The sequence below is a fragment of the Rhea americana genome, unplaced genomic scaffold (assembly GCF_003343005.1).
Source record: "Rhea americana isolate MKP2758 unplaced genomic scaffold, rheAme1 scaffold_259, whole genome shotgun sequence".
NCBI lineage: Eukaryota > Metazoa > Chordata > Aves > Rheiformes > Rheidae > Rhea > Rhea americana.
Genome location: NW_028186378.1, coordinates 332158 through 350960, shown reverse-complemented (window position 1 = coordinate 350960; position 18803 = coordinate 332158). Strand labels below are relative to the sequence as shown.

The window sequence follows — 18803 nt, the reverse complement described above, 5'->3', positions numbered from 1 at the left end:
ATCCAAAGTGTGATATGGTGCAGCAGTATGATTCCCAGCAGTGCTGCTTASCTCTCTTTTCCATTGTAGTGAGTGGGAAATCGGCTCTAATTTTCCTACTTATCTGCTRCTGAAAGAAATAATGTGATATTTACTTCCCAGTATGAATTGTCAATAGTTCCGTTGTGTTCCAAGATTTTTGGATGGGAGAGATGGTAAGGATGCAAATCTGAATAGATTGAAAGGTCTTAGGGACAGAGTTTGAATCCAGTGCTCAGTAGGGAGWTACATTTTCCGTGCTGGTTCTGAGATGATTATATCAAGTACTTAGCAAAATTAGTGACTCTAATCTTAGGGGATTTTTCCGTATCTAGGTGAGCTACCATGCTAATAGGGACACTGTTACTTTACAGATTGATGCCCTCCTTCCCCTTCTGTGCACTGAACTGAATGCTTGAGCCTCAACCACAAGCCCTGCTTTAACTAGGTCTGTTTTAAACAGCAGGCACATACACACATGCTGTAAGAATTATRGACTGTCCTTGCCAAGGTTGCTGTCAAATGACTGAATGAAAGGGAATATTTGCAAACAAATAAAACCCGTTATTACGGGGATTATTAATGAAATGCCTTCGAACAAAACACCTCCTCCCCCCCAAATTGGTTAAGGTTACTTTTTTGTAAATGACTTTTTTTTTCCTGTAGTAAGCTCCATGGGAACATAAATACCAGGAAATGATTGCAGAGGCAATCAGCATCATATGGGTCAGTTCTTTGGAACCTGGAGGTTTTGCAATAGCTCATGTTCTGTCCATCCTTGCCATTTTGCACAGATGTAGTGAACTCTGCATGGAATTCTGCTCTTATTAGCATTAGGCTTAGTGAGGAGCTCTGGAATGGGAATTCAGGATCAGGGGATTGGGAAAGATAATTTATGTTTTTATAATTTGGTTTTGGTTAGCTAGGGAGAATGTCTACAGAGGTGGAAAATATGACTTGGCATTTTGAGTTTCATTTAGCAAATGGAGATGAGTAGCTAGGAGATAGGGGAGCTGGGAAGCCAGTGCTGTTTTCCCACTCTTCAAATTGGGTAGACAGTAATTTGTCCTTCATGTCATCCTTGCTTGTCTTGCTGGATATTAAGACCTCACTGACAATATGAGAGCAGTGGCTGCTCACTTTGCTTCTGGGAGGTTCCTGCTCCCTGACAGAGTCAGCAGTGGACTGTCCTTCCCCCAGAGATCCAGGTCCTTGCCCAAAGCTATTGATGTTATTTCCTGCTGATTGCAACACCTGGTCTRCATGCGCAGGTGAGCTCTTCATACTGCCTAGAATGATACTCGAGGAGCAGATGCTCTGTATATTTTGTGTAGTCTTTGTCCTAGAATAAGCTGGCAGAACAGTTAGACCTCTGAAATTGCTGAAGACCTTGCTTCCTGTACGAACCAGGCCCTGGCTTAAGCAGCAGTCAAACTAAACAGATGAGAAATGCCAACAAATGAGGAAAGAGAAGCTTTTGAGGAAGGAGCTGACTTCTCCCCGAGCACTTTCTTGGGGCAAGTGGCAACATGAATAGAGCCCCTGGCTTCCAAGGGCCCATCTACATTTATCCCCACTTGGCCAATTGCTCCTAGTCTGAGTTACAAGGTCTCTCYAGACCCCTTGTCCCTGCTGCAGACTCAAGAGATCTTGGCCTGTGTCTTCAAGTTCCTGGTGAGTATCAATTATTTGAAACCAAACAGGGCTGATGGACCAAGTTCAAAGCCACTTTTGCCTACAATAGCTTCCAATTTACATAGGATAATATATGCTGTTACTGGGGAAAAGGCAGGCCTTGCTGTGCAGTGCTGCCTGTCCAAGGACAAGGTTTATGCTGTCCTCTGTATTGGCTTGCTATGGGCAGACTTGGGGGGAAGCGCATCTCTGAATTGGAGGCTGGCTGGGGCTTTCYAGCGAAACTCGGAGCAATTTGGTCAATGCTGGAGGAGGTTTCCAGAGGATAGAGGCAGCATTCAGTCAGAACAGAGGAGAAGAGGAAGGCAAAGCCAAAGTGTATGGAATGGAGGAGGCAGCCTGTTACTCCATCAAGGGACCTGGCTTGCTTGTGCAGCAAAGAGAGTCAGGGTCCCACAGCTCTGTTTGGCTTCTGGTCCGACGCTGGTCATGAGCTCAAACAGCTAGTAGAAAATGGCATAGAAGAAGGATCATTTTGGTTGGAAGCAGTGAAAGGCTTGGCTTCTTCCRCCGCACATGTTTCTGGGAATCAGGATGGAAAAGAATTCACTTGGAGGAGGAGTGTGCAGCTGGGAGCAAGGAACCTGCCAGTTCCTCTCTCCTCACTGTCACTGTAAAGGSAATGTGCTTAAAGGAGTTTTCATGTGATGCGATTGCGTCTTTCTTGAGGTTTGGAAGGCAGGGGCCTTGCCGTTGCCTGTCTCGCTTGCATCCTATGCAGAAGGCCCCTGAGGGCCGCGTCCTGCTTTCTGGCTATGCAATCCAGCTGCCACGTGCTGCAGCTGATGACCTCCATTCTCAGGAAACCAAGGACCTGCGGTGCCACCCGAGTGTGGCTAAGCTGGCGTTTGTATACTGTGTTCATTAGCAAGCAGCTGACAGTGTCTGGACTACAAACAGGCTTAGGTGGCTGAATRTAAAACTGAGATTCTCAATTCCCCCTATTCAGGAGCTGCCCCAAGCTTAGAGCTTTTTTATCTGGTGCGGCATGTGCTCAGAATTGCTGATGCTGGGAACGAAGGCCAGTGTTTATGGACTTGGACTCAGCTGAGGCAGGAGAGGTCTCACCTGCTCACGACCTTGCTCTGTCACTTGCTGGGTCTAGTAAGGCAAGCCCGGAGCACAGGATTTACCCCTTGGCTTAGGTCCTCCACCTCCATGTAAGAAAGAAGTATCCTCCCTTTACTGTCTGGCTAGCTTACTAGGAGATGGAGATTGGCCTTTTGCCTTTGCTGCTTGAGGCCTTCCTTTCCTAGGAGCAAGCCCAAAAATTCAGGCAGCAGGTCAGCTCTAGCTCTTCCAGCCAGATGTTAGGTGTGTGCAAGAGACAGGGATATCTCAGCCCTATACCTTGAACACCTGTCCAGTCTAAACGGAGGGCTCAATCCCAGCTCCTGTGGATTTTAAACCAAACCCATGTAATTGAGGGCACCTTTCCTGTCCCCTTCCTAACCTGTTGCCTGGGAGTTGCTGCACACCACTTCCAGCAAAGCAGGTGATTTTCAGGGAGATGTCAGAGCAGGCAGTATCTAAGTTGGATACCTGTTAGGCCTTTTGGCTGGCCTGAGGAGCTGGGACAGATATCTCAGATGGGGTGGCACAGAGGAAGATGGGGGCAGAGAGAACAGCGAGTAGCTAGTTTCCTGGTTGCTTGCTCTTGAGATGACTTGGTTGGCTTAGCTAGAGAAGTGGCTGCCTTCCATACTGAGCGGGAGGCATGGAAGGACTATCAGTGCTGGCAGCGTGCTCTCACAGTCAGTCTGCTGGTTAGAAGGAGGAGCAATGCTCCAGCAGATGACTTTCTTAATAACGGAAGATGATCAGGGAGCTGTGCTTTAGAGCTTCCCCATTCCACATCTATTTTGAAGATTTTTTCTGGGTCAAATGCTTGTAGTCCTGCAACAATGTGCTTCCTGAAACTGTTGCTAGTAATGGTCCCTTTGGTTGTTGATATTCTCCAGCTCAGTTTGAGTTTGCTTTCACTCTTTCCATGCTGTTAGAAACCCTATCTTTGGTGGCCTTGGAGTTGCTTGAATCTCTCCCAGCTGTTTGTATGACTGATGTCTGAGCAGCACATATTTTCATGTGTGACCTTGACACACAGTCAAGCGAAAGTYGTGTGTGCAGCACTGTGTGATTTAGATTCCTTCTAATTCAGCTAGCAGCATAGCAGGCTGGATAAGAAAGGCCCACCTTGATCACAGACTGTGGAGAAAACATCTCACACAGATATTTTACTAACTTCCTTCTCCCTCTTACTCCAGTTCAGCTAGCCCAGCTTCACAGGTTTAATGTGGCCGCTATTTTCCCACTTTACGTGCGAAGAAAAGCMCTCTGCTTCAGCGTTTGTGTGTACTCTCTCAAACGGATTTAACTTCTTARTACCCAGTAGATCTTTGGGATCTCCTTTCATCCAGGACCTAGTCTGCCATCTTGGGTGTAACACATCAGCGGGTGCCTAGCTAGGCAGCATTGATTTGCTTACTCTATGAGTAAGGATGGCAAAAGAGTAAATAACAATAGAAACACAGGGTTTGTGCAGATTTTTTTTTTCTATGCAAGATTTTTTTTTCAGAACTACTGTTTGAAAACCTTTAGATTTAACAAGTATAAACAAACAGATACAAGTAAATCTATTGTTTTAATTACGTGTACTGGATAATCTGACTGCTTTTGGGAAAGYAGATCATCTTTTGAAAATAACTGCTTTGGTGAGAAAAGCTGCTTTCCACTGAAGTGAAAACTAACAGAACTTCTTGACCTATTCTACCAGCACTGTTCCACTCTTGACTGCCTCTTGTTAGTTTTGAAGAATGAGCTTCTTTGAGGGCTCAGACTATTAAAAACATGTGCTTTCCTGTGTACCACGAATCGTTGTAGCATTTGAAAATGGAGAACATGCATCATGCTCATCTAAGCCACCATGAAACATCGGATCCACAATTTAAATTGTGGGATTTTAATTATGGTGGATATACTATTCAGTCCCATGCAATGCACTTTGGTTACGCTGCTGTGATCTCTTCATTGGTTGGAATTGGGTCAAGTGACCGTATTTGTAATGTGTGGCCGAACATCAAATGCATTCGAATCACCAGAATAATCATTTCCAGACTAAACACATTTAAATTTGTTTAAAATGTTAAGCAAGCTACGTCACTGTGAGATGTCTTTTCTATGCTGTTAAACTGCCGCTAGCCATGTTGCTTCCAATGGCACTCTCTTTTCTTCATGTTTAGGTCTGAAAGCTCAGAGYCTGCTGAACTCTACTGAAATCTTTCTTTGACTGCACTTACTGTTGGCTGAGGGCCAATCTCTGTTGTGTCTGAGCATCTCCAAATACTAATGCACATGTCTTCACAGTGGTCCCTGTGGAGCAAAAAATTAAAACCATTATTCTCCTCATACAGATGGGAGACTGGATCGTGGACAGACAATAGTCATGATCTGTTTAGCTTGGAATGACTTCTGGGAAGCTGGTGGTGGAGCGTTAGTGGAAAGCAGAGATTCAGTGTCAGGTGAGATCAGCATAAGACCCGTGCTTCTTTACAAAACCGTTTGCTGGAGAGTGCTGCTGACCAGGGAGAAAAGCAAGCAAAGATGCTTCCGATTTCAGCAGTGGTGGAAGAGAACAAGCAGACTCCTTGTATGTCTATCACTTTACCCCTTCGTGCTAATCTGCAGTTTCATGCTTGCAAATTTTATAGGCTTTTCACTGTTTCAGCACTTAGTCCTGACAACACACTCTTCRTTTATTCTCAGTTTCTCTGCCTTTCATTTAATTCCCCAAAGCTCCTCTTCTGCTGCTCAGACGCTGAGGTGGAGTCTCTACACTTACACTGTGTCTTGAAGACAGCAGCAAGCGGAGAGAGCTTCAGCCATGTGGCGCGCACGCTAAATCCGTTCAGGCGCTGCCTTGACCGTGTCTCGTACTGTGCCGGTACCAGGCCTGCCTAGCATCAGAGGCAGAGAGGGTGTCCCGTGCTGGATCTGTGTGAGATCGCAGACCCTGACCTGGAGTTGTGGCGCCTGGCGAAAGCTCTGCTCGCGTTACTGCGTAGGAGTAAAGCACTATGGCCCTGCAGCCTACATATATGCTCTTTTGCTAATTTGACTGTTTTCTTGTTGACTATATTTCCTTGGTTGTGGAGACGGTTTATAATCCCTTTGTGGTTCTTAAAGATTCTCTGGTTCTCTGGAGTTAAGGGTGTTATTAAATATAGCTTCCCACCAAATTCCAGTGACTAATCACACGCAGGCCTTGCTTAGTCCCAAACCAGGCATGACTCAGGCACCAACTAACCTCTGTGAGTGCCGCTGCAGGAGGAGCTGAGGCACTTCTTTTCCAGCCTTTAGACGGCCACTGCTAAAAAATAAAAATAATAAAAATAATAAAATAAATAAATAAAATGGCAAGGATGTTGTAAAAGCCTGGAGCAGACCTGCTCTTAGGGCATGATACAACAAGTGGCAGAGCAACAGCAGAAGCTTCTGCTGTGGACTACCTTTGAGCTTAACCAGACACTTAAGCACATGTCTCACGGCTGAGGTGAGGCCTTGGGCCGAGCGAAACTATTTACRTTCCTAAGGTTAGGCTTAAGTTAGAGCACCCTGCTGGAGTAACGTATTGGGTGACAGTCAAAGGCGGATATTCCTGATCTAACTCTTTCCCACCCATGAGATGTAACTTTTGTCTTAGATTTCTTAAATTTTTCTTTAGAATTGAGCATTGCCTTCTCCCTTCTAAAATCTTCACCAGCAATGGAGTTGCTGCTCTTGTAATGTTTGTGTTTGCTGCAGTTATTTTTGTGCCCTTAAAACAGTGTCTTTTTTTTTCTCTGATAATGCATACACAATAAAGAACACGAATTGAAATGGATGACATGAATCTATTTCAAAATCATTTGGTTACGCTTGTGAGAATTTAGAGTTTGTGTTTATGAACAAGCAGACTCAAAGGAATTAGCTTTCTCAAAGCAACTGCAGCCATTAGAAGTCCCTCTATTTTGGCTTTTCTGAAAATGCTCTTGTCAATACATTTATAGACAGAAAGGTACTTGTTTCCCCACTCTGAAAAGTCCARTCTGCTTTTCCAGAACATGAAATTTTGAATTTTCAAACCCCCCAAAAAACCCTTCATTTTATATTTCAAGAACAATCAAAATTTTTCTTTGCAAAGTGAATGCTTTTCTCAGGGTTTTTATTTTGTTGAAATATCTGAAAAGCAGAAAACATTGCTTCTGGCCTTCTGTGTTAGTCCCATTTCAAAAGTGCCATGAGAACAGGACGTTCAGAGATGGATCTGGATGCATTTTATGTTGTGCTTATGAAGTCATGAAAGTGTCTGGATGCAGCATGAGAACCTTGAACCAAAAGCTTTCTGAAATCTCTTGTTTTAATATAACCATCTGGATTTATTCCACTAAACCATGTATTTATTGGATTAGGATGGAAGATGGGATAACAATCCAACTGATACTGTTGAATTTGAACGTGTGGCTCAGACTTTGTTCCTTTAGGGACAGTAAACCGTACACATTAACTTTATGGAGCTTTTAGTACCTGGTTGCTTCTTTCACAATTGATTCACAACCATTGTGCATATCAAATAAATCAACCAGAGAGAAATTGTTGTGTGACGAGAATAGGTTTGTATGTTCAGTGTGAACATCATGGCTCGCCTTAAAATGACATTGTGGCTTGCCTTTTTCCTCTGAAAAACTTAAGTATYGGGAGCAAAGAAACCGTAAGCCAGGTCTCATGCTGGGAAGTGTGAAGTGTAGGGGTCAGGTGCAGTAAGCAACCTTAATTCAGTGTGTTTTCGAGCTTGGCATCAAAACCCCTTTTACCAAAAGTTTGGCAGTGAACTCCTACAGCTGAGTACTCAGGCCTAACTCTTGCACTTCATAAACTCACAGTGGATCTGAAAAACATGTGCTTGTGTAGTGGGACTTGCACACAGGTTCAGCTTTCTGGGCCTTTGAGTCCTTCCTGCCTCCTGTTGTTGCTGCTCAGTACAAGACAGCAAACTGTGGACTTGGCCCTGAGTTTATGCTGCATCGCTCATGTTTGACTTCATCAGCATCTGTCCCTCAGTTATCAAGGGAGAATGTGTTTTGCAAAATGAAATGTGGCATTGATTTTTTTTTCTAATGTCCCTCAAATATCCTCACCTTTTTAACACCCTCCTTTATCTCTTTATAGTCTTCAATTTTGGAAAAATTGCAGCCCTTTGAGAGTTTAGTTTAAAGAAAAACTCCCCCACTCCTTTCAAAGACATCAGAATCTTTGGAAGGACATCGAATAACACGTCCATACAATCCTGATTGATTCATTTGCCACTAACTTTTTCAATATTTTAAACCACTTCTAAATAGCAGAAGGAAACATTAAATAATAGTTATAAAACCTGCAGCACCATGTGGTATACATTGCTTCAGGATGAGGAGTGTCACACTGGCTCTATTGCTGTGTAGCTCTGTTGCTACTAAAATTCAGGCTACAGAGTAATGCAAGAGGTAGTGTATCAGTGTTGYATATGAGGAAGGACTACATGGAGTCCTAGTATACAACTGAAGAGAGCTTCCACTGCTTCAAATGTCCATTTTCAGAGAACACCATTAAGCTACTTAAACAACTAGCTTATATTTATGTTCAGCAGTATTTTACAGTACTGTACCAACAAACAAAAATACTAAGATGCAGAATATTTGTTGTTGGTACATTATTTCTCTGCAGATTTGTCKGTGTTTAATACCAGACAAAACTACRTGTAAGGGAAAAAGCTCCAGGAAAAATATGCAGGTGGTAAAGCAGAGACGAGTAATTACACACAAACTATGTGCATGTATTAGGCTAACATCACAAGTCAACTACTTAGATTYATTCAGAAATCTAAAGACTAAGTAGTCCTCTCTCCCCAGCCTTTCCTAGRAATTAACCCAGATTTGATTTCTCTTTTGTTYTTCATATTCTTAAAGAGATCTTGATTCAACCCTGTCTAACATTCTGTAGGTGACCCTGCTTGAGCAGGTGGGTTGGACTAGAAGATCTCCAGAGATCCCTTCCAACCTTACTGATTCTATGATTCTGTRATCAGTGACCTGCCCTCTTTATAGATTTACCTTTCCCCAGCCCTTGTCACCTATAAAGTTATTGATAATGCTTTTTAACTGTTATAATGAGTAGCTTTTTTATTTTTTTTCTTCTTAAGGTCTTGTATAATACTGATACTAGCGGATTTGGTGATACSCATATGATAAAAATAGCTATTTTAGGTCTGCCCAAGGATTCATCTTGCTCAGCATCATGTCTCCAGCAGCGCCCAYGAGCGGATGCCTGGGGAAGATGAAGCTCAGGTTTGGTATATGGGATGCTTCCCCCTTAGGCTCTGGCCTCCAGCAGTTTTCAGCCAAAATAGTACCTGAGCCAGATGTGATTTTTATGTATTTGAAATGATGTTAGGGAAGACTGAGACACTGCAAATTTAACAACACACGGCTATGGTGGTTGCGTTCAGGTTAAGTGTATTTGGTGTTAGCTGTGCGAGCAAGCACTGGGTTTTGAGAGGACCTCATGGCAGGGGAAAGCAACGTTGTTGGCTATTTATCTCCAGGTACCTTCACATTTGCTTTTTTATTGCTATGGTTCTACCTTAAAATTTTTACTACCTCAGGAAGAATATATGTTTCCAGGCTTAAAAGGGGGGGGGGGAGAAAGAAAAGGTCAGTTAAGCTTATTGTGATTTATACTCAATTTTCCCAGCTAGCAGGGTCACAGTTGCTTAGTCCATAAAAGGATATACCCCCTCTGCAAGTATTTCCAAGAAAGCCCTTGAAGTGAACTACTTGAAATGATGCAATGAAAAAAGAATGTGATAGCTATAACATTTATCTCTTCTGTTTGCAAGGCCAAAAGAAACTGGAAAAGAAAGAGGGAATGCAAATGGAAACACACTGAAGGAGTGTGACTCTGGTTAGGAAGTGACTTAGCTCTTTACACTGGGAAGCTTTCTGCTATGAGCCCCCTTTGGGATAGCTGGCAACGTCCCGTGTTCCCTACGCACGCGAGTCCTTCGCTGGATTCAACCTTTGCTGTTAGTGCTGAAGGCTGCGCTTCCTGAGCATGTAGTACGAGTAGCTCACGTGTTCGTCACGTTTATGTTTCTTGCAATGCGGATGCACTATGGTATAACTGTCTGCCTTCAGTTGTGCTCTGCAGGGAGATGAGATGGTCAAAGAAATGCATTCCTTGCTACAAGGCAGGAAGTAACCTGGGATGCCTTCCAGGGATCTCTGCCTACAACGAAGACTGCAGGGAAAGTTCCCAGTCTCTTGCAATCCCTTGCCTTAGTCTAGGCCTGGGGTTGCTGGACTGCTAGAGGGAACGGGGAGCAGAGCAAAGAGCCTTCTGGTCGATATTACCTACACAGCTGCTGTGGGAAAGTGGCTTTCATCTGAGCTGGAAGCAGATCAGAAATTGGCTGATCAGCATCCAGCTGCAGCCATGTGAATGGCCTGGAGGAAGTAGCTGAAAGCAAACAAACACGGGTTTTGGCATTATTTCCAAGGATTGGCTAAATTGCCTCCTTATCTGTGATTTATGTATCTTACAAATAGGCTGCTCATCTATCTGGACAAGAGGACTCACTGCCTTGGAATTAAATCTGGGAAACGCTTTTGGAAAAAAGCATGAGGATGTGTTGGATGAGGATAGTGTTGTCCCTCTGGCCTGGCAGGTTCGTGTAATTTTTTTTCCATTAAGAGGAGAAATTGATTATATTATTTGGAGAGAGGTATTCCTTGGAAAAATCATGAGTTACTTACAAACCATGTACACGGAGTCCTGTTGCTATGATCTCAAGAGAAACAAACAACTGCCTTGGTCAGAAACCTCCAATGCTCTTGAGCAAGCTCCGTGCCCCAAAAGCTCGCCCTCTCCCTCCTTATGCAGGCATGCCTCCCATTTATTCCTTTAGGCTTTCTCTTTCCCTTAGRTACTCAAAAGCAGGTTGCCTTGTCTTTACCTAGGCCTGTGACTGTCCATGGATCTCAGGGTCAGTTATTACCTCCATCCAAAGGAAAGGTGTGTTTATAATAACAGGGGAGGATGGAAATTTAGCACGGGACTAAAACAACGAGAAGACATTTCTATTGGCCTTTCTTTTGTACTTGTCTCTTCAAAATGTGTATAGATCCTTTTGTTTTCTCTGTGTGGTAGATTCTTCACCCCTTGTAGGCTTGAAAATAAGATCAAAAGAGTCATGATAAAGAATAACTGGGTTAAGATAGCAGTTGGTGAGATAATCTGATGGTGCCTTAAAGTCTCTGAGTTTGCAACTGAAGGACATGGCAGTGCTTAGTGTAAAATCTGTGGCAGCTAAGGAAAGTAGCCAAGTGTGGAGGACAACAGGAAGCCCCAAATTGCAAGGAAGAGGCTGTCCTATAGCAGGGTATGACCACTGGTCCAGGAGGAAGAGAACAAGTGCTATTTGCTGTGCTTCTGAGCACTGTTATTACATGAAACTATTGCAAGAGTTGCACAGTGCTCATTTTTTGCCAGCTCTGCTCTTAGAGCTGATAACGCAGAGAAATTTCATGCCGACCGTGCMTCTCTGGGGATTTCTTGGCTCCTCGTGGAATCCCTTATTTACCAGACCAGGCGATCTCCAGCAGCGTGGGGCCTCCCCTTCCTAGGGTGGCCGTTGTTTACTCTGGGATTTCTCAGTGTATCCAGGCTGGCTGCGATGAGTCTCCTTCTTGCACAGAAGGCTCAGATYTGTTATAGGTGCACAAATCCATTGTATGGCACGTGCGCAGCCTCCCGAGAGCACTGTATTTCACTGGGCTGCTGTTCAGCATCGCACAGGTCTATCAGGTACTTTCTCAAATCTTTGACTAATGGAGATGTCTTTCAGACTGTGTCTCTGGACAGGAAAAAAACACACATACAAAGAAATATGACTCTGCCTCTTTATATCTCACAGAGTAGATTGCAGCTGATTTGCATCCTGTGGTATAACCTGGCCCTGCCTGAGCTGCAGTAGAAGGCAGTTAGCTTCACAGCCACAGAGCTGTTATGTTTGTATCTATTTCTGTCAAGCCAACTGGGAAAGCCTTTGGGTCCCATTCAGCAGGTTGGGAGAGAAATGATTCAGTCACCAAATTTGGACTACTAGCCGAGTCGGTCACCCTGCCCCAGTACATACAGTATTTGACACAGAGATTCACTTTTGCTGTCTTACGTAATGGGAATTTTGTTGCACGCTTCAAAATCATGTCCTGTTAATCCCCTGATTATTCTGTTCTCCCCTGAGCGCCACAGCACAAGCTAGACCTTCATTACCCTCAATGTGTGACAATGAATGGGCAGTTTCTAAATTTAATTACATGGTCTCTGTATCCTCCTCATTATTGTTCCCAGGTTCTTTGGGACATTTTTCAAAACATCTCATATCTTATGCATGTCTTTAACGAGGAACAAGATTTTCACAAATCCTAAACAGATGTGACATGTAGGATGGGATATTTTCAAAACACTTACCCGGTGGTAAATGCAAYTTATCTTGAAATTAGGGGTAAATGATCTTGATTTCCTCTTGTCAGAGTTAGAACAACAATGGGAATTTCATAAAATCCCACAGATGTAGCCAAGGTTTCAGTATTCATGAACCTGAATTCTCTTTAAAGATGAGAAAGAAAATCCCAACAGAAGAGCCTCAGTGAACATAGTCTTCTCCATTCATTTCAGTGCGCAGCATGGGAGCAGAGAACTCTTGTGAACTTGCCTTAATATTCCTGCTTTGGTTTATGCTGTAAAACAGATGTAATGGAAATAACCTGAACAAAAGATGATGAACTTCCAGATGTGTAAATATGTAATCTTGAGTGAAATGAAAGGACTTGACCTTGAAGTATCAGGACTTCTTGTGAATGGCCTCTGCTTAAAATAGAGCATTTCTTCTGACATCAGTCCTAGGGGAGATGGATTTCTCCTAAAATTACCAACAGTAACAATCCTGGCCCTGCAATCTGTGTCATTAGGCTGTAGAGTTAGTACCTGACTGAAAAAATGGATAATTTATATTTCTCTTATTTCTTGTAATCAAGAGATCAGGCTTTTCAAATTCTGTTCTGTATGATGACAGTATGTGAGATTGAGACTCTACTCAGGCAGATAAAAGCGATGAATTCCTGTCCAGAGAGTTTGCAATTGGTAATTAAACCGGGCAGATGGCAGGGTAGGGGCATGAAAAATATGTGATTCTTTTAAAAGTAAGCCTGCAAACAGTGACTGGCTTAGATGCAGAATTCAGGTCATTAGACCGATACACTTCCTGTGAGCAGAGAATATGCAGTTTTTGCAAGGTAAGAGGTTAATTCACTACTTAGCCTTACCTTCATTGGGAGCCGAGGTGCCCTACATAACCAGTGGAGTGAAGTAGAAGTTGTCTGGAGGGTTATTTAGAGTATGTAGATGATGCATGCTGGGCTATGCTGTTCATTGAATGTAATTAAACACAAAGGCATTCCCAGTGATTAAAGAAGTCCCTAAACTGCAGAGAGCTGAAGGCTGAGGGAGTTTGGGAGAAAGGCAGCATTACGTGCTTGCCTTATTCTCATATCTATTCCCAGGTATTAGTTTTGTGCCTCTGAAAGGGCCAAATCTACGTGAATGTAGAGCTCAGAATGGGCAAGATCAGAACATGGTACAAGGGGAACGAGAACTCTGTTAGTAGGACCTTTTTCTGTTCTGCAGTTGACTCCGTGGCTGGCAAGGGGACGTTGGGTATAGTACGTGCAAGCTGTAGTCTAGACTACTACTAAAATTCATCCCRAACTGAGTTGGTGGTATCTACAGAGCTTCTCCTTTGGCCGGAGGGATGAAAGCTGGATATGAAGCTTTTTCACTTCCTTCGCTACTTGCTAGCCCAGTGGGCCATTAGGCATGGGAAGGATGTTTGACTGTGCCCAGCTCCTGGAAGAAGAGAGAACTTCCATTTTACTGTTTCTGGAACCCATTCATTGCATCCCAACTAGAAAATGCTGTGTCCTCGCAAAGAAGAGTAATGAAGCTTTTTCTTATAGCTGATTAAAAAAAAAAATCCTGTGCCCTTTGTACCTGCTGGTTCAGCAAAACATTGACGCTTGAGCTTGTATTCCATTAGAGCTATCTTTTAAGGTATCTCTCCCAGATGTACCACTGTAAAGATTTCAGCACTCTCCAGCAGGTGAAACAGAGCTGCAGCTCCCTGTATGCAGCCTGTGTTCCTGGCTCTGCCTGTGTGTGTGGTTAAAAAAAAAAAAAAAAAAAAAAAGCCGTGCTTTATATTTATTGGAAATATTAAGGATTTAATTATCATCTGCTTCTGAGCTCCTTTCAGCAGAGACTTAGGCGATATTAAGAATTTGGCTGCTGTTCTCTGCTCCTGCACCACTCAGCTGTGATGAGAACTAGAACAACTCTGTGCTACTGTATTTTTAGGGGCCCTTCTGGCAGCAAGAGATGAGAGGGAATGAAGTTACTTCAGTAGCGCCTTATTTCAGGCATGCTCCTTTCTTTCTCCAACAGACCTCTTAGCTCTGTGTACCTGTTGTTGGAGTTGGCTTTATATGAAAGAGGAAAAGTAAACCCGATTTATAGGCACTCTGAGTGACACATTCAGGACTGGGATGTTGACTCAAATCCATCTGATACCATTTAAAGGGTTAGATATTTCCAGTGAACAAAAATAAGTGCTGAKGATCCCTTCTATTCAATTGAATTAGCTGTTCTTCAAAGAACAAGTCATTTGTTTTTTCAGCACAAGAAGCGTTGTGTCTCAAGGGTCCAGATATATCTATATACATTGCCAGAAAGATGTTAATCTGGATTTCCTAGAGATTATAGCAGTGTGAACTGCAACATGAGGAGGACAAAGCCAGCAGAGATCCTTCGACTCTTGTGTTGCATACCTTCCATCTCTATTAAAAGGATCTGCAGAAATAAGGGGGAAGGAGATGAAAACAAGCCCCATTAACACCAATGGTTCCTGCTTTTCCATAGTAGAGACTTGGAAAAGGCCTTCCCTCCTGCTCATCTCAGCCTGTCTCAGGAGCATTCTTTTTTTAAATAGAAATAGCACTCTGTTTCCTGTCTGTCTTGAGCCATTGGCTTTTGGCGTCAATTTTCAAGCCCTGAATCACTCTTTGGGGACGCACGCTGGAAAGCTGATGGGAACCGATTGCCTATCAGCAGCTGAGATGCAGTTCTTGGCTCTGCTTTTCTTGGGAATCACAGTGTGCAGACCTGGACAGTGTTATGCACATAGTGTAAGAGACTAAGCASTTCTCGTGGGCTGAGTGAATGAAATCCTGAGGCAAATGCTTACTGCAAACCTTGGGGCGCCTGGGAGGTGGGGGCGGAAAATATTAACTCCTAAAGCTTTGCTTTCTGGCTCTGGACAAGGGAAAGAAATACAAGCAAAAGGAATGTAGTTCCTTTTCTTTTTTAGGTCACAGCTGAGGTTAACCACGAGATATTTAATGCTATGAAGCAGAAGAGAAGGATCTAAATGCTTGAAAACTAAAGCACCAAATGTCTCTTCCCAGAGACAAACCTTCAGGGTTTGCTTGGTGTAGGGTCACACTTAGGAACAAGATCCTCCGTTTCTTTCCCTCAGCTGGGATAAAGATACTGAGGCGCAGACTCTGGGCGTCCTGCAGAGGTGTAACATGAAGTTAAAATGGGTTCGAAACAGGCCTCCCATATATATTTTGCACTGTTTCCACTGTGGTTGCTGCAGGCCAGGGGGACTCTTTGAAACCAGAGCAGCAGCCATAGACAAGAGAGAGAGAGGGGAAGTAAAGCTGAACTCATCCCCACAGCTGCTTGATTTTCTCCTGCTGTCCAAGTCCCAGTGTGAGGGCTGTGATGTCCAATGTAAGGAATACTAATAGCTGCTTGCACAGTTTAYGCACCCCTCGGCTTGGAGTAATGTACTACAGAAGGGGATGTTTTGGTGGGACCTGTGTACTGGCTCTTCTCCRGCCATGAGAAACAGCAGTTCTAGTGCCTTCGGAGACTTCTTTTGCTCCTTTCAACCTGAGGATGCTGACTGAGGCCACCAGTTCCTTGGTTGGACTGTTATGACCAAGGCTAATCAACACTAATTGGCATTTTGCCTGTAGCRTGGGCCTGGGTGGCAAACAGTTTTTCTGTACCATGGCCGTAAGGGCCATCTGAGAAATATTTCTGGAAAGGTTTTGGTTTTATCCCAAGCAAGGATTGTGGCGGAGAGACTGGCGCTCTTCATAGACGATACCCTAGCTGATCCCGACCTTGGGAAGGTCTGGAACGCCTTATTTTAAAGTGCTGCTCTATCTCATTAGATGTATAACACAATTTAGTGTGCTGCTCCCCATGTTAGCACTGCAAATGTAAGGCTGGAGCCCTCACAAGGAAATTTACCTTGGGCCTGAAAAACCTTCCTTAATGTAGATAAATTTCTTCTTAATAAAGACCCATTTTCTTTTTCTGACAAAGCAAGATTTTTCATGGAGTGAGTGAGGGAAAATCACGTGCAGAAATACACAGCAAGAAAGCACATCGTGAGAAGATAGGCGAAGTAGCTATCAACATCAGAGTAGCCTCTTGGAGAGGGGCCTGAAATAGCAAAAAAGCTCCTGTATTTGTGGTATGTTGATTAATGATGTGCTAATAGCTGAGAAATATCTATAATAATTAATTGGTTTTAAAGAACCAAAGCAGAGCTGGGATGCCCTTTGGGCCAAAGGGGCATTTACAGTTTACCAGCAAGGCAGGCAGACAGCTCACAATAGGATCAGACCCAACAAATCTGGGAAGTCRTGGCCATGGTTCAGCAAAGCTCAGAAAGCACACGCCTAATCCTACCCTTCCTCCAAAAAGCTTGTGATATATATAGACAAGACGGAGCAAAAAGAATATTGCTGCCATTAAAAAAAGGGGGAAAGATAAAGTGAGTTGGCCAAGTCAGGCAGGAGGCCCGTGTCAGAGCCAGAAGCTGAAATCACCTCTCCTGAGGACTGTCTTTATAGTCATTGCCAAAGGCAGGCTCTTCTCTAATCGTAGCTGACCTCCTCATGGCTCCTATTGTGCAAGATCCCTTTGCTTGGCAGGCCCTGACGTTTCGATCCAGCTTCTTCTTTTTGTCTTGTTCTCCTGCCCTCGGTCCAGAAGGCATCACCAGAGAAAGGTCTATGGGTGGATAAGCATGAGAGGGCCTTTCCTACTGATAGCAACAAAACCTCTCAGAAGATCATTTTAACCCAAACTCTCCTAGAAGYTTAATGCTGTAACAGGGGACCTGAGGTTGTGGGGTGTGCAGCGTGGTCTTACAGATAGGGGGAAGGGGGGAGCAGGAATTAACCCTATGGAGTATAGTGAGCTGAAGCCCCCCCAACACAGGGCAAGACAGCCTTCAGAGACTGCCAGGATCAACTGGATAAAAACTCAGCTGTGACTCCAGATGGGAAGGATGGAGTTGATTAGAGAAGAATTTCACCTTTTTCTCTGCTCCTCAGTACCTGTCTTATAGGAAATCCTCAGCCTTGGAGAGGTGGTTTTGAGGTGACCCTGTGAGTTAGAGGGGACACTAGGACAGACTGCCTGCTTGCAGAAGGCAGAGGCTGCTAAGGAGGCAGAGGGGGTGAGTGAATAGGGACCTGTTGTATTTATATGCTGAGAAGCATGTCAGCAGCAGGAGTGAGAAGTGTGCCGAGCTGCAGCAGAGACAAGTCATGTGGGCAAGCCCAAATGAGCTCACTTGGTGACAGCTCAGCCACGTTCAAGCAGGTACTGCTCTGTATGAGCAAGTGACTGTAGGTTCGTAACAGGTTTGGTGATGGTAGCGGCCCCGCTTACAGACTGATGGGTGAGAGTAAGGGGAAGAAGGAGCAGCATGTGTGAGAGGACCTAATTTAAAAGGGGACATTTTCAGAAGAGCCAGTCCAGACCTACCCTTCCCCAAGATATTTGCCCTGCAGACAGATGCCTTACATATGTCCTGTCCCAAGAAACATGTTGGGAAGGGTGAAGTGTTGTAGAAGTATTGTATTAGAGTAACTCTCTTCCCACCAAAACAGCTTTGCAGTGGAGAGGGAGGCATTGAGGAGACACGGGCCAAAGCCCTCAGGTGTTGCTCACTAAGCCAGTACCACCTCATGCCCTCTCCTGCTTCCCTTCCCACCCAGAGCACAGCTGTTTTGTGTTTGTAAGAGGTAGACGAGTCTAGGATGGGGCAGGGTTACCCAGAAAGCAAGAAAGGGGGTGGACAGGCTCTCAGTGCTGCAGGGAAAGGGTCTCCTGTGGGGAGGGCAAGGCCAAAGAGGTTTGATGTTGCAGCGGGGGAAAGAGAAAGCATGGGAGGATGATGAATTTTTTCATTACCAAATGCACTGGAGCAGAGGGATGCCGGATGTAGGGCACGCCTGACTCTTCCTCTCTGGAGAAAGGCAGCTGTGTGTGTGCCAGCAGGTAGGGGTTCCAGTAAAAGGACTATCAGGACAGATGGGTTAGGTGCAGAGAGGATGATGGAGAGGAATTYGCTAGGAAGGAGTGGGGCAAGCCTCTCTGCAGACACCTGTCTTCTCTAAAAAAACCAGCTCTCTCCCCTTCTTTGTCTGTCTTGACTTTGGGACTCAGCAAAGTCATTTCGAGGGGCCGTGCTGCTGCACCGCGTACCGCTAGCATCTCTGCARCTAGTGGGGATGGATTCCCTGACTAACTGCACTTACCCAATCCCTGACCTTTTAGGTCAGTGGGAAGAGTCCCAGGGAGTCAGCAGGCTTGGGAAAAAAGCCCCAAACGGCAGAGGAAATTAGRCTTTGGGATCTTTGAATTGTTATTGCTGCTTGACTCATGGCTGTGGGTATTTTCCTGTGCGTGCAGCTGTTGGGAGAACTGGGGGTGGCTACTGGGAGATGATGGAACACATGTGGCATCCCTGAGGTAAAAGATCTCTGCGGCGAGGCCTGTTAGAACGGCATGARCAGCTAGCAGCTCTCACAGGCATTCCTGTATTGCAGGACTTGAGGAGCAGATACTACATACTGACTGTTGCAAGATTCCTC

At 44.4% G+C, this 18803-nt stretch overlaps 1 long non-coding RNA gene across 3 annotated transcripts in view; it reads left to right on the top strand.

The window, feature by feature from the left end:
* Nucleotides 1-18803, top strand: part of LOC146594465 (uncharacterized) — a 63980-nt gene that overhangs the window by 25891 nt on the left and 19286 nt on the right. Inside the window, exon 2 of one of the 3 annotated variants that reach the window (XR_014896169.1) lies at nucleotides 10332-10450. The exons of the other annotated variants lie outside the window; for them this stretch is intronic. This is a non-coding gene — a long non-coding RNA (uncharacterized LOC146594465). The remainder of the gene's footprint in view (nucleotides 1-10331; nucleotides 10451-18803) is intronic. 3 annotated transcript variants of the gene reach the window in all.